This window comes from Sorex araneus, chromosome 4 (assembly GCF_027595985.1).
Source record: "Sorex araneus isolate mSorAra2 chromosome 4, mSorAra2.pri, whole genome shotgun sequence".
In the NCBI taxonomy this organism is placed as follows: domain Eukaryota; kingdom Metazoa; phylum Chordata; class Mammalia; order Eulipotyphla; family Soricidae; genus Sorex; species Sorex araneus.
The window spans coordinates 51,106,599-51,123,563 of NC_073305.1; the positions used below are offsets into that span (position 1 = coordinate 51,106,599).

Sequence of the window (16,965 nt, forward strand, 5' to 3'; positions counted from 1 at the left end):
GGGTCCCTCGGAGGGGATGAGCTCCAGCTTCCCTCCCCACCCCGAGCAGAGCTCCCGGTGTCTGAAGACCACTGGAACCTAGCTACAGCCATGCCCGAGGCCCCTCTCCACACATTCGGACAGGGCTCATGCATGAAGGTACCGGCAGAGGAACCTAGGTGTGTCTAATTCCATCAATAGCCAATATCCAGAGACTTAAAAGCAAGCTTGCAGAAGCAATATCTTGTCACCTACTTCTCTCTCTGGGAGAAACTGGCAAGCTTCTGAGAGTTTTCTGCCCACATGGGACAACCTTGCAAGCTTCCCATGGTGTATTCATTTGCTAAATCCAGTAACAAGCTGGATCTCATTCCCCTGACCCTGAAAGTCTCCAGTGCGACATCGTTGGGAGTGCCAAGTCGAGAGAGACTTCTAAGTTCTCAAGGAAAGGGCGAATGGAGAGGTTACCGAGTCCGCTTGAGAAATTGATGATTAACGGGGATTTTGTTATTTCGTGACATCCAAGCCTGCCCCAAAAGCAGATGTTAAATAATTCATTTTGTATTGCTTGTTATGAATAATCAACTAAAAATGATCCAAAAAATTTCCTTAGAGGAAAGTGTGTGGGAATTGTATCTCACCTTGGATCCAATAAGCCCATGTATAAGAGATCACTAATATGTTGTTACAGGTTGATCCTGTATATTGTCTTAGCACACTATATATATATCTACATTTATATATTTATATATATAATTTCTTTATCAAGATTAGTTGCCTTCTATGTTATACCCCATCAAATGTGGTGTGCTATTTTTGTTATATCAGTGGCATAAAGTATGAGATATCTCTCATACTTTAGGAATTCTAAAATTTTAAATAGTGTGCTAGAGTTGGAGTTACATTTTTAACTAGATGGTGATTTTGGGATCCAGAGGCATCTCTGTGACATGTTGCTCTCTTCCAAGATTTATTTGTGATTCTCTGTATCATCACCATTGTTGAACTTACATGGTGCCCAGAGGCAGTTTATGGTCATGACAAACTGGGCCAAAGACCCAGAAGCATAGAGGGATGGGAGGAGGTGGCCCATTCCTGACTCTGGGCGAGCCTGGAGATTTCCGTCACAAGAGTCACATACCTGGGTTTTTCAGTGGATTCATTCATGTGTGTGAATGTCTTATCCGAGCCTGTGAAGATTGGCTGTGAGTATGGCAGTGATTGGGTTCTGGAGTTTGCAACTTCCAGGGTTCTGTCGGGGCAGGCAGAGGGACTCACCAGCCTCCTCCAAGAGACCCAGATGAAGTAGCCTGGCACGAGGTGAAGATACATCTCTGCAGTGTATTCCTTTCTTCTGAGATTTATTTATGAGACTATTAGCTATTTTTTTTTATGGTTGGGAATAATTCCATCTGTGGACATTAGCAGAAGAGCCACTTTTGCACCTGTTTTTATCACTCAGATTCTTGATCTTCCCTGAGGGCTCTGTCTCAGGGATTCTCTGCATGATCTCCTTGTCTTCTGTTCACCTCTGCATTTCTGTCGAGAGCTGTCAGATCAAAGAAACAGACTCTAGGTGATGCTCACCACTCCAGGTTCAAGGCTTCTTTCAGGCTTCTCAGAGCCAACATGTTAGATAAGTGCTTCTAACCTAATGCGCTGGTTTCCATTAAGTATTGAATCCTACTATGTAGGGATGGAACTAAAAATGCATAAATTATTCAATGTAAGAGCTTTGCTGATGTCTGATAAAGTCATATTAGATGCTTTGGGATAAGCATGAGTTTGAAACAACTTCTTCCTTTGAAGTGACAAATCAATTTGGTAAGTTTGCATGTTAAGGATTGAGGGAAGTGGGTAAAAAAAAATTTAACAGATTTTAAAAAAATTTTATTGAATCACTGTGAGATAGTTACAAGCTTTAATGTTTGGGTTACAATCACACATTGATCAAACACCCATCCCTCAACCAGTGCACATTCCCTACCACCAGTATCCCCAGTATATCCCCCCTTTCCCACCCTCCCCTTGCCTCCATACTCTCTCTCTACTTTTGGGCATTCTGGCTTGCAACACATACACTGAGAAGTCAGATTTTTTTGTGTGAGACAAAGTGAATAAGAATGGATAGGATTATGAACTAGTCTTTCTTTATCCCCCCAACAATACTATTTTTTCATGTAATGAAAGCTACATTCACTCACACAAATTTTATTTTAAGAATAAGAAATTGGTGTCTGAGTGATGGTCCAGCAGGGAGGGCATTTGCCTTGCACATGCCCAACCCAGGTTCAATCCCTGACATCCCATATTGTCCCCCGAGCACTGAAAGGAGTAATTTCTGGGTGCAGAGCCCAGGGTAACCATAAAACATGGTCAGATGTGACCCAAAAAGCAACAGTAAATAAATAAATAATAAATTCCAGGGGATATTGTGCCGCCAACAAGTCAAACTATTCAATATCCAGCATCCCATATAAACCTTAAAAAACCACCATGAGTGATTCCTGAGTGAAGAGCCAGGAGTAAGCCCTGAGCACAGCTATCTGTGGCCCCCAAATCCAAAACAAAACAATATACAAAAAATATATACAAGTTATGTGGTGTAAATCTCAGGGAATTTCTGGGCAGTGCTGGTCTTGTTGCTTGGAGTGTTGCTGCTCTGTTGTGGTTGCTGCAAACAAATACTGAATGCTGCTTTTACTTTTCACCTTGTTCTTGCAAAGAAAAAAAATCTCCTGAAATTTTTTTGTTTTGTTGGAAAATATATTCATTGCTTTTAGAAAATAAGGTCATAGGGGTATGGTGCCGCCAACAAGTCAACCTGTACCTGTGAGAAGAGTGCATCAGCAGCCTGATGGTACCTTCTGGCTTCCTGACACCCCAAAATTGCTGCTGTGCCTTTGACCAGACTCCAATAACTTAGGACCAAGTTTACCAAGAAATTAAATGAACAAAAGTTAGGTATGTGGGAGCCATACCCACAAACTACCTTTGGCTCAGCTATACAAGCTCATTTATTGGGCTTATTTCAGAGACCTCTAGATAAATCTTAAAAGAGATCAAAAATCACAGTTAATCTCGGACCCACGCATGGCTGGACAGACTGGGGTAAATCGGAGGTGGATAGGCTGGCTTGTGCATGCCCAGATAGATCCCCCAGCAGCTGCTTGCTTCCACAATCGAAAATCTCCATCATACCCCCAGCTTGACTACACTGTCTCAGTACAGACCTCACCAAGATATAATCTGCTAAAAATTCGGGTGTGCATGTTTTGTGATTGAAATCTCCAGTCTTTTGTGAGGTTGGGGTGGGTTACCTGCCCTTACTTCTCAATACACATGGAAGCACTGACAGTCATCCCCACGAATGAACTCTGGCACCACCCTGTAAACTCTATTACTGGCCTTTCTTCAGAGACCCATAATAAATCTCAAAAGAGATTAAAAGCCAGAGATACAGCAGTGAGTCCCAGAAGACACCACAGAACCGGAGATCTCTCCGGACACCATACAGAGCCAATTTCGCAGGGATACCCCAGATGCAGGAGGTGCATTCTCCCCGCCTACTCCAGATGGAATACCGGCGACCAAGAGCTTCCACAAGCAAGGCCCAAGTATGCAGGTTCCATGACTATATCTCCATGCCACATGGTGGCAGAGGTTCCAGGACGCTCCTCCCCAACACCATGCCCGCTTGTTGGCCTGGCTGGCGCTATCTTAGCACACCAACAGCTCTGGTCCAGAGATGCCCAGTTGAATCCCAAAATGGATTAGTGCCCTACAGAAATGTCTCTGAAACCCAACAATTTACAATTTAGAATTCCAGAAGTGCATGGCTATGGCATCCATGATATTCAAAATTAGCAACGGATAATAAACGATCTAGCATCTGCTCCTGGAAGGCAGGCTTGAATGGTGGTGGGAAAATTCAAGCAAAACATAATGCTGAAAAGTAGAGAGAAGGTATTGAGGAAATTGCCTGCCATGGAGGCAGGGTGAGAACTGGGATGGGGTGGGGGTGGGGACATACTGGGAATACTGGTGGTGGAAAGTAGGCACTGGTGGTGGGATGGGTGTTTGATCATTATATGGCTGAATCTCGAACTGAAAGCTTTGTAACTGTTTCCAGGTGATTCAATAAAAAAAATGAAATGTAGAGTTCATGCCCAATTTAATAAGCTTAATCTATGACTGAATAAACAGCAGTACTCCTACATTTAAAAAAAGAAGAAATTCCAACAATCCATCAAAATGTAACATTCCTTCAAGTTTGTTATCTATGTAGGTATTAAGAGTATGCACATGTTAGAAATTTAAAGTCATTTTATACACTTATGATATTACCTTTTTTATTATTTGTTAAAACCCAGTTTTAATATGTATGTAATATTCCATATTCTCAGTCCACTTTTACAGTATCACTTTAAGGTAATTATTCTACCAACGGACACAAGTTTAAAGTTTTAGGCTCTTTATATAAATTGCCATGTAATTTCCAAGAAATTCTTATACAATTTGTATTTACACCAGTGGTATATAGGACTTCATTAATTTTTTTGGTTGGGTGCTAAAACCTTAACAACTCACTTACCTTACACATGTTGATATTTTTTAAAATATTTGCTTATTCTCTAGGTAAAAATGCCGGTTCATTGCTCTTTGAATTGACTAATGAAACTGATTGCTTTTTAGGCCTTGAAGTTACTTAAAAATATTTTTTTGGAAAGGCTGTCCTGGCAGGGCTCAGGGAACCATCTGGAATGCTGGGGATTGATACTGGTCAGCCAAGTGCAACGCAATCTCCCTGTCCACTGTACTATCCCCCGAGCCCTTGAAGAATAATAATTTTAACTACCCTCAATCTTGGTTCTAGCTGCCCTTAGTTTCTATTTACTGAATATTTTTACTCACTTCCAGTAATTCTTTTCTCCCAGAATTGTATGTTTCTTTGTAAGATGCCATAAATTCCTAACACAAAGCTGGATTTAAACAAAAGAAGAATGTTGCTTTCTAATGAGTCACATGCCAACATGTCTTGCCGTGTATTTGATTAGTGACTTGTGGATTAGGGGTCCTGTCAGCCTCACTAAAATGTGGTGCTTGTATTTTGTTTGTCTTAATACAAAACATTATATGCAAAATATTTTCCAGTGAACATTTGAATTTTCAGCATCATATGCAACTTATTTCTTAATGTTATAATTTGACCTACCATTTTCTGTGGAAAATGCCCTTAATTGAAATTACAGTTCTTCAATCACTCAGGCAAGAGATGCTAAAATACCCAAATTAAAGTATTTGCACAGGAAATAACAGGTCAAAAGCCTTTTCTGAGTCATGAATAGATAAGAGTCACTTATGTCAGACAACTAACTTTCAAGGAACATACAGATAGTCAAGGAACAGTTTATTACAATAACTAATGATCAAAAATCAAAGTTATCTCACTTGTAGTAGAAATTTTATAGACTCTAGTTGAAGATGAGTGTGGCGATGAAAAAAATAGAACTGTTCAAAAAGTAAGAGGAATGAATACATGTTGCTTAGTTTCTATTTGGCATCTAAAGCATAGAAAACTAGAAACTGAAATATTGATCTTTTCTTCGGGAGTGACTCTCCTCTGGGAGCACTACTGCCTAAAGAAACAGTGGTTTCCACTCAGTGGAAGCCCAAGTCTTCATCAACAGATCACCTATCCAGTGATATTCTGTGAGCGTTTTCCCCAGAGAAACTATTCATGCAAGACACTACCCAGGAGAATATGGTAATATGAGAGACAGAAGGAGAGAAAAAGAGAGGAAGAGTGTTGCCTGAATATTCGTGTGGTCGAGGCTCTGAGATAAGGCACGGGGAAGAAATGTCTTGATTGGAGGACTAAGGCTCTCTCTGGCTCTTAGCAAAGGCAGAGGGCCTTGTGGATCTCCTTTTATTGAACATGGTAGCTCTAAAGGGTGCAATACAGTGATATCACCAAAGGCATCAAAAGATGTTAGAGGAAGAATATTGAGGCAGCATTATTTCCTTGTATCTGCAGGCCAGTAACCTAGGCCTCTGGAAAGAAGATGCAAAACCAAAACGGAAACCTTCCTTGGGCTGAAAGCACTTCGATTTATATCCCAAAGACAAAACTGGGCCCTGCACCTGAAATCTACATCCCAAAGACTAGGCTGGGCCAGAGCCTACAATTTACAATATCAAAGGTCAGGCCTGGCTAACACCATCTGCATGTCCAAGACCAGCCTGGCTTCTGTGAGAGAAGGAAAATTGCTCTTTTCAGTATACTGAAATTATTTTTCTGAAGGCAGATTGAAGGGGGAAAATGTTCAGCTTCATCCAAACCAGTCAGGACACACGAGAAATCTCGCCCATTTCCATGGGTTCCTATGTTCCTGTCCGTAGTACAGTACAGTATACATGGGCTCACCCTGGTAGCTCAGTCCAGCCCCAACATCTCCCCCTTTTTGTTTATGATGGATTTTAACCATCATAACAATTTAAGCAGCCTTTCATTTTCCTTAACCTTAAAATAAAATGCTAAGCACAAAATGGCCAATAACAAGATCTATTCTCACAGATCTTCCCAGCAGTTCCTTAAATTATTATTATTTTTTAATTTTTTATTGAGTCACCATGTGGAAAGTTACAAAGTTTTCAGGTTTAAGTCTCAGTTATATAATGCTCAAATACCCATCCCTTCACCAGTGCACATATTCCACCACCAAGAATCCCAGTATAGCTCCACCCCGCACCCCTACACCCCTAACCCCCCCACGCCCCTAGCCCCCCACCCTTAGCCCCCCGCCTGTGTAACTAATAAATTTCACTTTACTTTCACTTTGATTGCATACAATATTTCAACAAAACTCACTATTATTGTTTGGAGAGTCTCTCCCCTAAAGTCAGACCTGCTGAAAAGGAAGCATTAGATAATTTGTTTTCCATTGCTGAGGATGAAGAGGTATGAGGTCAAGTGACCACACTTAGCGGCTTCTCGGTTTTGGATTTCTGTATTTTAGTATTTTAGTAACTAAGTCCAGAGAGATATCTGCCAGAAGTTGCATCATTGACAACTTGTACTTCTCAGTTACATTATATTCCACATAAGAGAGTGCAATCTTTCTATGTCTGTCTCTTTCTTTCTGACTCATTTCACTCAACATGATACTTTCCATGTTGATCCATTTATATGCAAATTTCATGACTTCATGTTTTCTGACGGCTACATAGTATTCCATTGTGTAGATGTACCAGAGTTTCTTTAACCAGTCATCTGTTTTGGGGCACTCTGTTTTTTTCCAGATTCTGGTTATTGTAACTAAAATAATTTACTTATCAAAAAATGCTTTATCATATTTTCTGAAAATCTAATACCAGAAGGATAATTATTACAGGTACCATGAGTTTACAAATCCATTATCTTAGTTGTTCATATGTATTTTATGCACTAACAAATGATTTTTAACCTTATCCCTTGAAAATTTAGTCACATTATACAGCACAGGTGTTATACAAAGTAAAGCAGTATTCTAATCACATATTACAGTGGCGATTCACTGACTATTCACGCAACAGAACAGAGACAGAGAGACAGAAAAGAGAGACAGAGAGATGAGGGAGAAGTAAATGAGTAAAAACCTGAAAAAATTTATTGTGGCTCCCAAATTGGGAAGGATTTCATAGACAAAGTTTGGGGGAATGAGTAAGAGAGAGAACTAGGTATAAATGGAAAGTGGGCATTATTCCAGGGGGAGGAAATATTGAATACAAAAGAATGGATAGAAAATATGCTCTGTGTTTGGTAAGGCCAAGTGTATGACTATTGGGGTGATGCCAAAATGCTAAATATCAAAATATTTGAAGACATATGGGTGGCTGAATTACATGCTCTAGTTCCACAAAGATGTTTATAGCCCTGTACAGTCAAATTTAGGCGAGGAAACTTTATCTTCTGAATTCCATGTCAGACTCATGGTGGAGGAAAGAACCAGAACTATTATTTAATTTGTATGAATGAGCTTTCCTTAGCTATATTTAGTAAAATTCTAAGGTTCCTTTTGAAATATTTCAGGGCACTTGAGTATGTAAAGGATAATGTATCAAAATTATGAAGATTTTTTAAATCTATATTTTAAACTAAAGGAAGGAGATTTGGAAGTTAAGTAACATACCCCCAAATGCACAATTAATAATAATTAATAATAGAAATGATTGATGATAATATCAACAAATAAGAGAGACTATGGGGAAGTTTTCAATTCTTTGACCTTTAGTTTTAAGGATAGAGTCTATGGGATACAAGATCACTTGGTTGTACAGGAAAATTCCACAGAAAGAAATTCATCCATCCATCACAAAACTTTAGTTTATTATTTTTTCTTATCTCTTGTCTCTTTTCCCCTCATAGTTACAATAGTTTTTTTAGCAATCAGATAGATGAGATAAGCTAAGCTTTACATGCAAAATATGTGGATTATGGGAAGGGTGGTAATTATCTTATTATTATCAAACTTTTCTCTTTATAACAATCAACCTCACTGCTTCATATCAGTATATTAATTTTTATCATGATAAAAAGGTTGTTTTACCAACCTATTATTATTTTTTCAATATTTAAAGGTCAATACTTATTTAGTTATTTCATAGTTAAAGAGTTAGAATCTTAGCTAGCTCATTATTAATACAGAAATAATCAAGTCTGCCCAGAATGTTGACAAATAAGATCTCTTTCACATGCATCAATCAACTCATCTCCTCTATTATAAAGTTCTCAAAGGAATGTCTGCTTTGTTCAATTTCTAATTAATTCACTAGGTTTGAGTTCAGCGTTATAATTAAAGGAATTTTTAAGATCTAGGAAAAGCCCACTGTAGTCGCATTACTGCGGAGTGCAAAGAAGCAGGTATGGAAACTGCTGGGGGGCCTGACCTCTCTTAACATTTTTTTCTTGAAATTTTTTATTGACTCACAGTGAGGATACAACAGTTAAAAGATTGCTCATGATTGGGTTTCAGTCATACAATGTTCCAACACCCATCACTTACCAGTGAACCTTTCCGGAACACGACCAATGTCATAAGTTTTCCTCCTGCCTATCTACAACACCCTCAACACCTGTCTCTGTACCAAGCACTTCTCTTCTCTCTCTCTTTCTTTCTTTCTTTCTTTCTTTCTTTCTTCTCTTTCTTTCTTTCTTTCTTCTTTCTTTCTTTCTTTCTCTTTCTTTCTTTCTTTCTTTCTTTCTTTCTTTCTTTCTTTCTTTCTTTCTTTCTCTTCTTTCTTTCTCTTCTTTCTTTCATTCTTTCTTTCTTTCTTTCTTTCTTTCTTTCTTTCTTTCTTTCTTTCTTTCTTTCTTTCTTTCTTTCTTTCTTTCTTTCTTTCTTTCTTCCTTTTCTTTCTCCCTCCCTCCCTCCCCTCTTTCTTTCTTTCTTCCTTCCTTTCTTTCTTTCTTTCTTTCTTTTCTTTCTTTCTTTCTTTCTTTCTTTCTTTCTTTCTTTCTTCTCTTCTTCTTTCTTTCTTTCTTTCTTTCTTCCTTTCTTTCTTTCTTCCTTTTTCTTTCTCCCTCCTTCCCTCCTCCTCTCTCCCCTCCCTCTCTTTCTTTCTTTCTTTCTTTCTTTCTTTCTTTCTTTCTTTCTTTCTTTCTTTCTTTCTTTCTTTCTTTCTTTCTTTCTTTCTTTCTTTCTTTCTTTCTTTCTTTTCTTTCTCTCTCTCTCTTTCTTTTCCTTCCTTCCTTCCTTCCTTCCTTCCTTCCTTCCTTCCTTCCTTCCTTCCTTCCTTCCTTCCTTCCTTCCTTCCTTCCTTCTTCCTTCCTTTCTTTCTTCTTCCTTTCTCCTGGATGTGTTCACTACCGACTGGGACAGTGACCAGGAGGAATATGAGGCTGCTTCACTGTCGGAATCCAAAGAAATGAGTTTGGAGGAACTGAAGAAAATGACTAGAGAGGACTGGAGAAAGAAGAAGGAGCTGGAAGAACAATGGAAATTGGGTAATGCTCCTGCCGAAGTTGATGAAGAAGGAAAAGACATCAACTCTCATATTCTTTAGTATATATCTTTTGTGCCATGGTACATGGTACATCAAAAAGACCTACTTTAAAAGCAACAGAGACCACAGCCAGAGAAACAGAAACAGTATAGCTCATCTGGAGAATGGTACAAGAGGGGTGTAAAAGAGAATTCCAAAACTACCAAAATACCACAAGGGAGCATGTGAAAACTGTGGGGGCCATGACACACCCAAAAAAAAAAAAGACTGCTTTGAGAGACCCAGCAAGTTGGAGCAAAATTTACAGGGACTAATATAGCTCCAGACAAACATATTCAGCTCAGCCTCAATTGATGTTTGATTATGATGGAAAGCACGATCAGTGGAATAGCTACAATCCAAAGGAACAAATGAAAATTGTAGAAGAATATGCCAAAGTGGATCTAGCAAAGTGAACACTGAAAGTCCAAAATCTCCAAAAAGAGTTAGCTTCAGAAAAATTAGTGGAACAGGCTAATTCTCCAAAACACCGTTGGGGAGAAGAGGAACCAAATTCTCAGGTGTAAAAGGCTCATAACAGTGAAGATGAGGATGAAGATAAATATGCAGCTGACATTTACATGCCTGAACAGGACTTTGTTCAAGAGATGGATCACTGTCCCGGAATCTCAGGATTTGAGAAGATATTGCAAAATATTTGTGGTACTTAGATCCAAATTCTTTCTACTATGATCCCAAAACCAGAGCAATGAGAGAGAATCTCTACTCCAATGCAGGAAAGAATCTGGACAAAGTGAGATGTGCAGGAGATAACTTCATTAGATACACAGGTGATACCATTACAATGTCTCAGACACGGTTGTTCCCTTGGGAAGCCACTGACAAAGGATCAGAAGTGCATCTGCGAGCTGATCCCATGAAACTCAAACTGTTGTATAAGTCCTTCAAAGTCAAAAGAGAAGAGCAGCAGAAAGCAAGCATCTTATGGTGGCCAGGAACATCTGGATGCCTGTCCAGTAGAACTACTCTTAGTTCAAACCGAAGACTATGTAGAATACTCAAGACATGGGACCATCATCAAAGGGCAGAAACAGGCTGTCACCTGCTCCAAGTACGAGGAGGATGTGAAGATCCACAACTACACTCATATTTGGGGATCTTACTGGAAAGATGGTAGGTGTGGATACAAGTGTTGTCACTCCTTTTTCAAGTATTCCTGCTGTATTGAAGAGACTGGGAAGGAGGTTGCTAATTCAGAAGAATATATTCTAAATGATACAGCTGAAGAAGAATCTGTGAAAAAGCCTCAAACCCTTATGGAGATACATTAGAAGAAACTAAAAGAAGAGAAAAAGAAGAAAAAGAAGAAGAAGACACATCTATAGAGTAGTTCAGACAGTGATGATGAAGAAAAGAAGCATGAAAAACTGAAGCAGGTGCTGTAGGCCAAGGAGGTCCGCCTTCTTCATGTCAAGAAGATCATGCAGATCCATCAGAGGAAGCGGCCGTACAATAGTATCTATGAAACCCCAGAGCCCACAGAGGAAGAAATGGAGGCCTACAGAATGAAACTCCAGAGGCCAGATGACCCTATGGCCTCCTTCTTAGGACAGTAGAGACTAGTCATAGACATCACCCCAGATACACAGTGAACTCACTCTTTTTGGCTTCTTGCTGAAGATGAGAAATGGAAAAAAAATCATGTCTGCTGTTCAGGCTGCCTGACTTAAATAATAAAACTTCCAGAGGTTGCATAGTAAATTCACTCCTTTCCACAGTGACGATGGACTGGAACGATAGCACAGAGGGTAGGGAATTTGCCTTGCACGTGGCTGACCCGGGTTCAATTCCTACATCCCTCTTGGAGAGTCTGGCAAGCTACGGAGAGTATCGCGCCCACACTGCAAGCTCCCCATGGCATATTCGATATGCCAAAGACAGTAACAACAAGTCTCACAATGGAGACATTACTGGTGTCTGCTTGAGCAAATTGATGAACAATGGGACAACAGTGCCTCAGTGCTACTATTTTTTTATATCCCACAAATGAATGCAGTCATTTTCTATATGTCCTTCTTCTTCTCACTCATTTCAACTGGCATAATATTCTCCATGTCCATCCATTTACATGCAAGTTTCATGACTTCATTTTTCTGGTGGCTGCATAGTATTTTATTGTATAGATGTACCATAGGTTCTTTTTCCAGTTATCTCTCTTGGGCACTCAGGTTGTTCCAGAATCTGACTATTGCAAGTGGGACTGCAATGAATATAGAACTGCAGATGGTGTTTCTGTGGTTTGTTTTTGGGGTCCCCAAGGTATACTCCCAGAAATGGTGTTGCTTTGTCAAATGGGAGCTCAATTTCTAGTATTGTGAGAATTTTCCATATTACTTTCAAAAAAGCCTGAACCAGTCAATATTACTTTTTAAGAGAAGAAAAAAAGAGAGCAAAATGGGAGAGAGTAAGGGAAGGGGGAAGTAACTGAGGGCTTTTCATTCTTTATTGCCATCATGGTTCTTTGTCACTGTTGGAGATGTTACTGTTATTCTTACCACTTTTGAGCAACAATTCTCCACCACCCCTATTGCCCCAGGCTGATCCAAGTTCCCTCTATTCCCAATCCCTGTTCTACAGGTTCTTAATTCTGCTCACAAAATTTGGATCAGAACAGTGATATTCTGCACCATGACAAAAACTCTACTAGTATTTCCCTAAGAATTTTTGCATCTTACATGGAATAGAGGTATGAACTAAAAAAAAAAGCATATATATCCTAGGGATGCTCTTACATTAGCCAAGTTATATGCTTCTGTCATGCAAGTAAACTTGCTAAAATATGTCTTAGTGACATCTTTTCATCACTCAGAGCGGCAACAGATGAGTGTTCAAGACTTCTTTTCTAGTTGGGTTGTGAAGTGTTCTAATCAGAAATTCATCTAATTGATCTGCTCAATGAACAGGGGCTAACGACCTGTTGTCCATAGCCTGTTTCTTGAGGAGGGGCTTATGATTTGGGGACATCCAACTATGAAACCATAGCACCAATGATGTGTTCCAAAGATTCAGGGATCCCATGACTATTGCAGTTGGTTTGTGTGAAGTGGGGAGAAGGGAGATTACTACTTTCATCTCCTTTCACCTTGCTCATCTGGGAGTTTAGGACTAATAAAAGTTATCCATGAGTGTCTGCAAGGTTCTGACCTTAAATCTCACCAGCTCCACACTGTAATTTTTAAACAACACTTGAATTCTGCTTGATCTACCCAGTGTGGACCTTGTAACCCTGTTTCAGGAAACCGTGAAACTCAGGTTGCAAAGAACTTTTTTGTAGGAAAAAGGAGTATCAGTCATCAGTGTTATTTTCAATCTGAGTTTTTTACAGGCCTGTTGTTTTCCCTCTCAGAAAATAATTTGGAGGAGATAAATATTGAAATAGAGAGAGCTTTATTTGGATGATGATGAAGAGCATGTTCAATAAAGAACACAGACTTCACCAGAGGGGAGAGAATAGAGAGTATACCACATCAAGTTGAGATGTGGCTGAATCTTTAAGATATAGAATGCATGCTGTTTGCCTTTAGAAAGCTATTTTTATAAGTTTTCTTCAAATGTTTCCCAAGTTGGACTTTCTATGCAGCTAAGAGTTGTTGCCAGGGGCCTCTCCTATCTACCTGCATGTTTATGACTACATAGGGAATTGAGTTCAAAGAGTCTGAGCTCAGTAATTGTCAAGTCCCCTTGAAAGGAAAATTGTTAGGAATAACTTTCCTAGAGGTGTCCATTTAGAAATCTGTCTAGATCTCATTTCCTCAATCTTTTCACACTATTGATATTTGGGGCCAAACAGTGCCTTTTAATGGGTGCTGTTCTGTTACTTTCAGGGGTATTCCTGGCCTTGATCCACTAGCTGCCAAGAGCAACACCTTCTTTCACCATAAGAAAATCCACAACACCTTCACACAAGGCTGAATTGATTAGACAATGGTTTCTCTCTATGAAATGAAACCTAGCACTGAAGTCTAACCCAAAACATTCTAAGCCATCCTAAGTCCATCATTCAAAAGACTTCAATTTGATTACATGTTTCTTTAAGCCTAGTTCCAGGTCAGTAAATAATTCTAAACTGCCCAAGGTTCCATGCTCATTGAATCCAACAAAGCAAATTAAAGTTTCCATGGGGCAACGTGGACATGCATGATAATACTTCCTCATGTTCATATATTAAATCAACAAATTCTTCACAAATAAAGTGCAAATTTACAAATATTATTGTTCCAACTTCTAACTTACAAGTTGGAGAGATCTATCTGAAGCTTCTCATAAACTAGTGTTCCTTTCCGTACTTGAGAGAAAAAATAAACTAGCAACATTTTTAAAATACCAATAGATCTGTACTATAACTGAATAATTTGGCCAATTTTTATCATTTGGTTAATTTATCTCCCCCTGCCCTGTATTTAAATATATATATGTACATATATATGTGTGTGTGTGAATAGATAGTCAATCTGATGCTTTAAGATTTATGAGAATTCAGTTTTTCCATGGGTAGCTGGATTCAGAACACTCACAGAGGGTAAACCACTGCTTGAAATCTATTCTTTGATGTATTATTTTTAAGACATCTTATATATCCTATCAACAACTTTGATCACAAGCTGGTATTAGACAACCTTATAGATAAGTAAACTATTTTGAGAAATGTAAGAAAAACTTGCAAAATGTGATCACCGCCTGGATTGGCAGAAGGCTATAACTTCATCCTTCATCAAAGGAGATCAAAAGATGAAATACTTAGAGTTCATGTCAAAAATTTAAGGACCAGAGCAATAGTACAGCAGGGTGGGTGTTTGCCTTGCACTCAGACAACCCGTGTTCAATCCATATTCATTCCATATTATCCGCCCAGCACCACCAGAACTAATTCCTGAGTGCAGAGCAGGAATAACCCCTGAGCATCTTCAGTTGTGACCCCCAAAAAGCCAAAACAATTATCGTGGTAGTATATTTAATTAAAATGGCTCTTTGCCCCTTAAGTCCTCTCTGCTTCCATATCATCCTGGTGTGTTTGTTACACATCAGTAATGGCTTCCTACATGCTACCTTAACTTATCACAAGATTTCTTTGTGTTTTCTTATCCACCAGTCAAGACTAGGTCTTTGCTTTTCTATTTCTACATATTTCCAGGCATGATTCACTTTTCTACACAACTTAGACATTTGGTAACAGAGTTGGGTTCCATGTGACCATTATATAAGAGCTTTTCATCTTACTCATTGTAGCAAATGTCCTAATGATGATGTCTTGACTGTCTAGTTGAACTCCAATCTATTTTTTTTACTTAATTAGAAATTTTTCTTTGCAGTCACATCAGAAGTGTGTCTTGAGGAATCAGTTTTCAAGTGAATTTATTTATTACCCTGGGGCCCATCAGTCTAGAACTCACATTTTCCAAAAAAGTACTTGCCTATTCTCCTTCCCGATAAAAATGCTTTTTGTACCCAGGAAAAAGAAGAGATATTTGGGTGACATGAGTTCAATATTTTCTCAGTTTGCTATTCCCTAAATCAACCTTGTCCTGACATCAAGTTTTGTTGCTTGAATATTGTCCTTCAAATTGGCAAGCATTGAGAATATATCTATGGTGCAATTTCTTTTTCAGATCACAAGATGACAAAATCAACTTTTATAATGCAAAGCTTTGAGTGACAAAATAACAAACTTGATAATTAAAATAATATTCAGTAAAAAATAATAATGTTCAGTAAGTACATGTTATGTATTCTACTATGCATCTCCTAGACTCTACTTTTGATTCCTGATTGTTCTAATTATTATTAATGTTCTTTCAGTACAAAAGAAAGAGGAATAAAGAAAGAATGACAATAAGATTAAGCTAAAGCTGCTGTCTTCCTTGAAGTATTTTTCTGCCACTAACAGTATTCACTTTTGTAAATCTGTGTCTTATAATAGTTTTAAGTAGTTGTTAGTTTCCAGGTTTGGTTATGTGTTTGCATAATTTTGGAGGGGGAGAGTACCCAGAATTTTAAAAATAACTCCATTTTATTGCTCTTGATTAACTTTATTAGTGCAGTGTTTTCTATAGTAGAGAATATATTCCATTTTTGATACTATTTCATGCTGATTTAATAGAATACATAACATGTACTTACTGAACATTATTATTTTTTACTGAATATTATTTTAATTATCAAGTTTGTTATTTTGTCACTCAAAGCTTTGCATTATAAAAATTGATTTTTATAACTGCAGGATTAGGAAGGTACTCCAAGGCCCAAAATGGCATACAGAGTAGAGACTGACTTCCTTTTGCTAAGGGAATTCACAGTCTACTGTTGACCTAATTCCTTCAAAGAACCATGATATTCCAGTTGTGGCTTTGTGTATTGTATGAAAGCAAGTGAAATTGAAGTCAATTACTACTTTAACTAACCTAAATTGGGCTAGGCCTCAGCCACTTTCTCCAAACCAACAAAGTCTGTGCCCTGTAAATGAATAAAACAGAATACATAGGCCTGATTTTCATTTCCTGGTGATTATTTCTATCTAAAAAATAGAACTCCTCAAAAGCTTTTCATTATAACATATTTCTCAAGAAAGAACCTACTTTGTATGGCCAAGAATCAGAGGGTCCTCATAAGGTTCTCAAGAGAGGATGATAAATAAAGTGATGGACGTAAGACAGAATACTCACACCTGGCCCAGGCCCTGATGTGGCTAATATCCTGTCTCGTCTTTCACACTATGTTTTGTACTCCCTATAGAGACATGAAACAGTATTTGAGGGAATATACCTCAGGTCATGAGACAGCCTGGATAAAAAGGCCTCCTGTGTGTAGACCCATTCTTCTCTGGACCTTGTCCATAAAGTCAAGTAATAGCACGTGTAATTTTCTCATGAAAAATAAGTTGTATAGGTCATGAATAAACCTAAGAGCTTTAATCTCAAAATCACTTCTACTTGGAGTCTTATTGTC

The 16,965-nt window shown here is 38.5% G+C and overlaps 1 pseudogene; it reads left to right on the forward strand.

The window, feature by feature from the left end:
- The first annotated feature begins 1,053 nt into the window (after nucleotides 1-1,053).
- On the forward strand, nucleotides 1,054-11,579 carry LOC101547436 (pre-mRNA-splicing factor SLU7-like; annotated as a pseudogene).
- The last annotated feature ends 5,386 nt before the right edge of the window (nucleotides 11,580-16,965 follow it).